Here is a 7,455-nt window from a genome sequence, read left to right as displayed (position 1 = left end):
TGCCACCCTTGGGAACAAAAGGGCACAATTTTAAAATGTTTTGAAAAAGAAGCAAATGTGAGTTGAGAATAAATCTTTTCACTAAACCAGTAGTTAGGATGTAGAATGCACTGCCTGGAAATGTGGTGGACTCAGATTTAAATGAGGTATTCAATAGAATTTTGGATGATTATTTGAATAGAAACAACATGCAAGGGAAAAGATAAGATACTAGCCCTGTCAAAATGCTCATATTAAAAACACAATATAAGCGTTTCCCAAATTCCCACAATATTTACTCTCTATCTAGCTCTATCCGTCTGAGAAAGATATTCCTCACAACAATTCACATGTTTGAGCTGGACCAATGGATTCTCCTTCCTCTCTGATGTAGGGCTGGCTCTCTACACAAAGGTGGGTCTCACAGGTCAGAGTGGATCTTTGTCCTGGGTGTTCTTGGGTTGCTATGTGGTCTTCTGCCACGAGTTTTGCTGTAAGTCTTCACTGTGAGTCTTTGATGAGTCTTCACTGATGAGATGGCACCCAAGTTTTGTGTTCTTATCCCCCTTTGACCCTGACCTTCCAGAATGCTTTATGGCCCTTAGCCATTTGGTTCATGAGCTGGGGTCAAAGCATCCAATGGGGTTGCACCAACACCCTTCACTGTTGCCATGGGGGTAAGGTGTAAAATGCATGTCCTCAGGCACTGACTAAACATCAAGGTTCTAGAAAGTCCGATCGATATTTCTCCAGTACACAACGCTTAGGCCGGATGTAACTGGTTACCCCTAAGCCTTTGTGACCCCTTTGACCTTGGTTTCCACAGTAGCCAACAGTTGCTGGCTGCTGTTTAATTTAGTTTGGCCAATTTTCTGTCAGGCCCAATTTTTCTGGTTGTCGGCCAATTTAGAATGCTCAGTTTTGGGCCCACAATCACTTGACCACAAATACTACTTGGTCATCAAACAGTATACGCAACAAACAGAGCTAAGTGATCCCACAACCAACAGATCCAATCTAAGCTCTGCAGTTCTGCTACATCCAGTTGTGAATGATGGTGGATAATTAAACAATTTATTGGAGGAAAAGGTCCACAATATCCCCATCCTCAATGTTGGAAAAGCTAACACATCAGTGCAAAAGATAAGGCTGAGGCATGTACAATTATCTTCAGCCAGAAGTGATGAGTGGATGATCCATCTTGGCCTCCTCCAGTGCTTCCCAGCATCACAGATACCAGTTTTCAGACAATTTGATTCACTCCATGTGAACCAAGTAACAGTTGGAGACACTGGATACTGCAAAAGCTGCCGGCCCTGACAATATTCTGGAAATAGAACTGGAGAACTGTGCTCCAGAACTTGCCACTCCCCTCGACAAGCTGTTCCAGTACAGTTACAACACTGGCATCTACCCAGCAATGTGGAAAATTGCACAGGTATGTTCTTTACACAAAAAGCAGGACAAATCCAACCTGACCAATTGTTACCCCATCAGTCTTCTCTCAATCATCAGTAAAGTTATGGAAGGTGTCATCAACAGTGCTATCAAGCAGCACCTGCTCAGCACCTGCTAAGCAAAGGGGAGGCAATGGCCTAGTGGTATTATAGCTGGACTATTAATCCACAGACCCAGATAACATCCTGGGGACCCAGGTTCGAATACTGCCACAGCAGATGGTAGAATTTGAATTCAATAAAAAATATCTGGAATTAAGAATCTAATGATGATCATGAATCCAATGTCAATTGTTGGAAAAACCATCTGGTTCACTAATGTCCTTTAGGGAAGGAAACTGCCATCCTTATCTGGTCTGGCCTACATGTCACTCCAGACCTGCTGCAATATGGTTGACTCTGAACTGCCCTCTGGGAAATTAGAGATGGGCAATAAATGCTGCCTAGCCAGCGACGCCCTCGTCCCGTGAATGAATAAAGGAACTTGCTCAGCAACACCCAGTTTGGGTTCCGCCAGGGCCATTCAGCTCCTGACCTCATTACAGCTTTGGTTCAAACATGGACAAAAGAGCTGAATTCCAGAAGTGAGGTGAGAATGACAGCCCTGGACATCAAGGCTACGTCTGACAGAGTGTGGCATCAAGGAACCCTGTGCAAAAATGGAGTCAATTGTTATCAGGAGGCAAACTCTCTGGTGGTTAGAGTCATACCTGACACATAGGAAGATGGTTGTTGGAGGTCAGTCATCTCAGCTCCAGAACAATATTACAGGAGTTCTTCAGGGTAGTGTCCTAGGCCCAACCATCTTCAGCTGCTTCATCAATGACCTTCCCTCCATCATAAAGTCAGAAGTAGGATGTTCACCGATGATTGCACAATGTTCAGCACCATTCGCGACTCCTCAGATACTGAAGCAGTTCATGTCCAAATTCAGCAATGCCTGGACAATATCCAGGCTTGGGCTGATAATTGGTGAGTAACATTTGCACCACACAAATGCCAAGCAATGACTATCTCCAACAACAAGATTTCTAAATATTGTCCCTTGGCATTCAATGGTGTTACCATCACCTCCACTATCAACATCCTCGGGGTTACCATTGATCAGAAACTCAACTGGACTTGCCACATAAACATGGTGCCTGCAAGACAGGCCAGAGGCTAGGAATACTGTGGTGAATAATCATCTCCTGACTCCCCAAAGCCTGTCCACGATCAACAAAACACAAGTCAGAGTGTAATGGAATATTCAGAGATAGTAAGAACTGCTGATGCTGGAGTCGGAGATAACACAGTGTGGAGCTGGAGGAACACAGCAGGCCAGGCAGCATCAGAGGAGCAGGAAAGTTAACGTCAACTTTCCTGCTCCTCTGATGCTGTCTTATTCCCTCGGGTTAGGGTAGTTCAAGACTGGGGGGGCGCAGTTTGAAGGTGAGAGAGGAAAGATTTAAAAAGGTAACTTTTGTCCACACAGAAGGGTGGTGTGTGTATGGAACGAGCTGCCAGAGGTGTGGGGTAATTTACAACATTTATAAGACACATGGACAGGTACATGAATAGGGAAGGTTTATGGGCCAAACAAGGGCAAGTGGGACTAGCTTAGCTCGAGAAACCTGGTCGGCATGGACCAAAGGGTTTGTTTCCGTGCTCTATGAACTGATGAGAGTTTTAAATCATCTCACTCAACTTCTGTGTGAGAGAGGAGGAGGTGAGATTTTTGGACAGGGCAAACTTCTGGACTTTATTAACCTTTCTTCCTGAGCCACAGGAAAAGGGAAACAGAAATTGCTGGGAAAATTCAGCAGGGTCCAGCAGAACTCTGCTCTGAAGAAGGGTCACTGGGCCCGAAACGATGAACCTCGTTTCTCTCCAGAGACGCTGCTGGGTTTTTCTGGCAATTACACATTTCGTTTCTGATTTCCAACGTCCGCTGTTCTTTCGGGATTTTTTTTCTCGCCCGGGGCGGAGGGTTTTGTTTCTCTGTTGTGTTTGAAAGCACCAGAGCAAGGGAGCTGGGAAGTCTTGCGAAGACAAAGTCTTTGAAAACTGGAAGATTCTGAACTGACTACAATCAAGTTTCAATCAAGTGTTTCTGAAACAGAATGCAAGTAACAACTTAGTAATTCAAGCGCGCAGTGGGAAATTGAAGTTTAGAGGGCAGATCTATTTAAACCTTTACATTTTAATTTAAAACAACAGCCGATGGGAACAGCCTGGGTGGTTTTAATTTGTATCAACAAGAACAGGGAAAGATTGTTGGGAAGAAATTAATTGACAATTAATGGAACAGCTAAACTGTCAGTGGCTCAGTGGCTAGCACTGCTGTCTCATGGCACCTGGACCCCAGGTTCGATTCCACCCTCCGGTTACTGTCTGTGTGGGTGTGTGCCCATTCTCCTCGTGTCTGTGTACCCATTCTCCTCATGTCTGTGTGGGTTTCTGTCAGGTGCTCTGGTTTCCTCTCTCAGTCAAAGATATGCAGGTTAGGGTGGATTTGCTGTGCTAAATTGTCCCGTAGTGCCCAGGGATGTGCACGTTAGGGTGGGATTGGCCGAGCTAAATTGTCCCGTAGTGCCCAGGGATGTGCGGGTTAGGGTGGGATTGGCCGTGCTAAATTGTCCCGTAGTGCCCAGGGATGTGCGGGTTAGGGTGGATTGGCCGTGCTAAATTGTCCCGTCGTGCCCAGGGATGTGCGGGTTAGGGTGTAGAGGTGACGTCCTAGTGGTACTATCACATGACTGTTAACGCAGACAGCCAGGTAATGTTCTGGGGACCCGGGTTTGAATCCCACTACAGTAGATGGTGGAATCTGGAATTAAGAGTCTAACAATGACCATGAATCCATTGTCGATTGTTGGAAAAACCCATCTGGTTCACTAATATCCTTTAGGGAAGGAAACTGCCAACCGTATCTGGTCTGGCCTACATGTGACTCCAGACCCACACAGCGACGTGGTTGACTCTCAACTGCCCTCTGGGCAATTAGAGATGGGCAATAAATTACTGGCCTAGTGATGCCCACGTTCCATAACTGAATTAAAAAAAGAAATTAGCCGTGAGTAAACGCCTGGTAGGGGGGTGGTGGGGCGAATAAGGTTGGGTCTCGGTGGTGTGCTTCTCGGAGGGTCGGTGCAGACTCGACGGGCCGAGTGGCCTGCTTGTGCCCTGTAGGGATTCTTGCGGCTCTGTTTACGAGCTTTTGAAAAGGTTGCTTGTAAGTCAAGTGGCGTGATTTTGCGAACCCAAAGCATCAGAGGTGGTCGTTGTGTCTGAACTAACAAGCACGCGAAAACGGACTGAATAAATGAGTCTCAGGCACGTACACCAATTTGAAAAACCGGTTTCCATAGCCCGGGAAGGGGTGACGACGTAGTTTGAACGATTAGAGAGACTGACTTTAAAATAGCGAACAGCAGGAGAGACTGACTTTAAAATAGCGAACAGCGGGTATTGGTGAGGAGGTGGTCAAAATTACAACTACAGATGAAGTGGAGGAAATACAGAAGAAATATCTACAAGGTGACGAGAAGTGGTGGGGGGATAATGGGGGAAGGTGGTGCTGGAGGATCTTTTAAGGTCAGGCATTTTGCGTTGCCAGTTAATTATGGGCCAGTTTTAAACTCTACCACAGGTAGAGTCAGCTTGTGGAGACTGAACATCTAAAGGAGCACGCAAAAGTCTTCATAATCTTCGAAGACATCAAAGGGTAGAGTGTAGTGTTAGGCTTAAAAAATGATATCTCCAAACGACTGGACACAGCAATAAACAACAGAAGGAAACTACATAAAAAACAGGGTTAGAGTCATACTGCATGGAAATAGACCCTTCAGACCAACCACTCCATAATCCCAAACTAACCTAGTCCCACCCCTGCCTGGCCCATCTCCCTCCAACCCTTTCCCATTCATGTCATTATCAAAACGTCTTTTGAATGTTGTAACTGTACCAGCATCCACCACTTCCTCTGGAAGTTCATTCCACACGCAAACCACTCCCTGTGTGAAAAAGTTGCCCCTCATGTCTCTTTTAAATCTCTCTCCTCTCACCTCAAAAAGTATGCTCCGCTCTCCAGTCTTGATAAGGTCACCCCTCAACCTCCTACCCTCCAGTGAAAAAAGTCCCAGTCTATTCATCCCCTCCTTTCAACTCAAACCCTCCACACCCAGCAACATCCTGGTAAATCTCTCCCGAACCCTCTCCAGTTTAATGATATCCTTCCTACAACAGGACGACCAGAACTGGACACAGTGCTCCAGACGAGGCTTCACCAACGTCCCTGTACAACCTCAACGTGACGTCCCCAACTCCTACACTCAAAGGGTCTGAGCGATGAAGGCAAGCGTGCCAAACGCCTTCTTCCCCACCCTGTCTACCTGTGACGCTAACTTCAAAGAATTATGTCCCTGAACCCCCTAGGTCTCTCTGTTCTACAACACTACCCCAAGGCCCTAACATTAATTGTATAAGTCCTGTCCCTTGTTTGTTTTACCGAAATGCAACACCTCGCGTTTATCCGAATTAAACTCCATCTGCTCCTCCTCGGCCCACTGACCCAATTGATCAAGATCTCTTTGTAATCTTAGATAACCTTCTTCGCCGTTTACTATACCACCAATCCTGGGTGTCACCTGCAAACTTACTGACCATGCCCCCTATATTGTACAAAAACGAACAAACCGAAGAACTGTAGATATTGGAAATCAGAAACCAGAAGGAAAATTACTGGAGAATCTCAGCAGATCTGGCAGCACCCGGGGAGCAAGAGTTAACGTTTCGAGTGCGGTGACCCTTCTTCAGAGCGCTGTAAGAACAGCCTGTTTTTGGCTGCAAGGTCATAGCAATGAACTCGACTGCGTCTTGGGAACAGGCTGCTGTGCAAAGACACCTGGTCTTGTTGTATTTCGCAAAGGAATGCTGGGAAAAAGCACTCAGAAACGGCCATGTACTATCCGATTCGGAGCCGTAATAACACCTGGGGGACCTTTCTCAGTTTCGGGGGGAAATCTATTACCGTTGGACTGGGGTTCGCGAGACTGCAGCGTGGGGGGGTGGGGGGAACAGCGTGAGAGAGAGAGAGCGAGGGGGGGGAAAAGAGAGAGAGAGCGAGCGAGGGAGCGCGCGAGCGAGCGAGAGAGAGAGCGCGAGCAAGGGACAGTCATACAGAACGGAAACAGACCCAACTCGTCTCGTTTGCCAGCATTTGGCCCTTACCCCCTCTAATCCTTTCCCACCCATGCACCTGTCCAAATATCTCCCAAATGTTGTAAGTGTACCAGCCTCAACCACTTCCTCTGGCAGCTCATTCCATGCACGCAGCATCCTCCGTCGAAAATGTTGCCCCCTCAGGTCACTTTTAAATCTTTCCCCTTAAACCTATGCTTTGCCCTGTTTTGGACTCCCCTACCCTGGGAAAAACACCTGTCATGCACCTTATCTGCGCCCCTCAGTTTTATAAGCCTCTATAAGGCTACCCTCAGCCTCCGACAGTCCTGGGAAAACAGTCCCAGCCTATCCAGCCTCTCCTTATAACTCGAACCCTTTGGCCTCAGTAACATCCTTGTAAATCTTTTCTGCGGCCTTTCCAGTTTAATAATATCCTTCTGCTTTTGTGCACCCCCTGCGCAGCTGTAACCTTGTATGCCTCTGTCTAAACACCCTACAATCTGCTTGTCCTTGTTTGTTATGATCTGCCTGCGCTGCTCGCAAAATAAAGCGTTTCACTGTCCTTAAGTCGTTTCCTGGGACAGAGGAGATAACAACGGTTTGACAACCTATCGGCTCAAGGTGAGGGCAATTAAGATAGTGTGCAGAAGGAGCCTTAAAAGGGGTGAGTCGCAGGGAAGGCTGTGTTTTGAACATGCAGCAAACCCTGAATGTAACAAGGGACAGGAGGAGATAGCAGGAACTGCAGATGCTGGAGAATCTGAGATAACAAGATGTAGAGCTGGATGAACACAGCAGGCCAAGCAGCAGAGGAGCAGGAAGGCTGACGTTTCGGGCCTAGACCCTTCTTCAGAAG

The 7,455-nt window shown here is 46.9% G+C and overlaps 1 protein-coding gene across 1 annotated transcript in view; it reads right to left on the bottom strand.

Annotated features, from left to right (window-relative positions):
* Nucleotides 1–7,455, bottom strand: part of LOC109925063 (isocitrate dehydrogenase [NAD] subunit gamma, mitochondrial-like) — a 17,181-nt gene that overhangs the window by 1,264 nt on the left and 8,462 nt on the right. The window lies entirely within an intron of this gene.

Source organism: Rhincodon typus, chromosome 44, assembly GCF_021869965.1.
Source record: "Rhincodon typus isolate 14 chromosome 44, sRhiTyp1.1, whole genome shotgun sequence".
In the NCBI taxonomy this organism is placed as follows: Eukaryota; Metazoa; Chordata; class Chondrichthyes; order Orectolobiformes; family Rhincodontidae; genus Rhincodon; species Rhincodon typus.
This window is presented reverse-complemented; position numbering and strand designations above follow the sequence as displayed.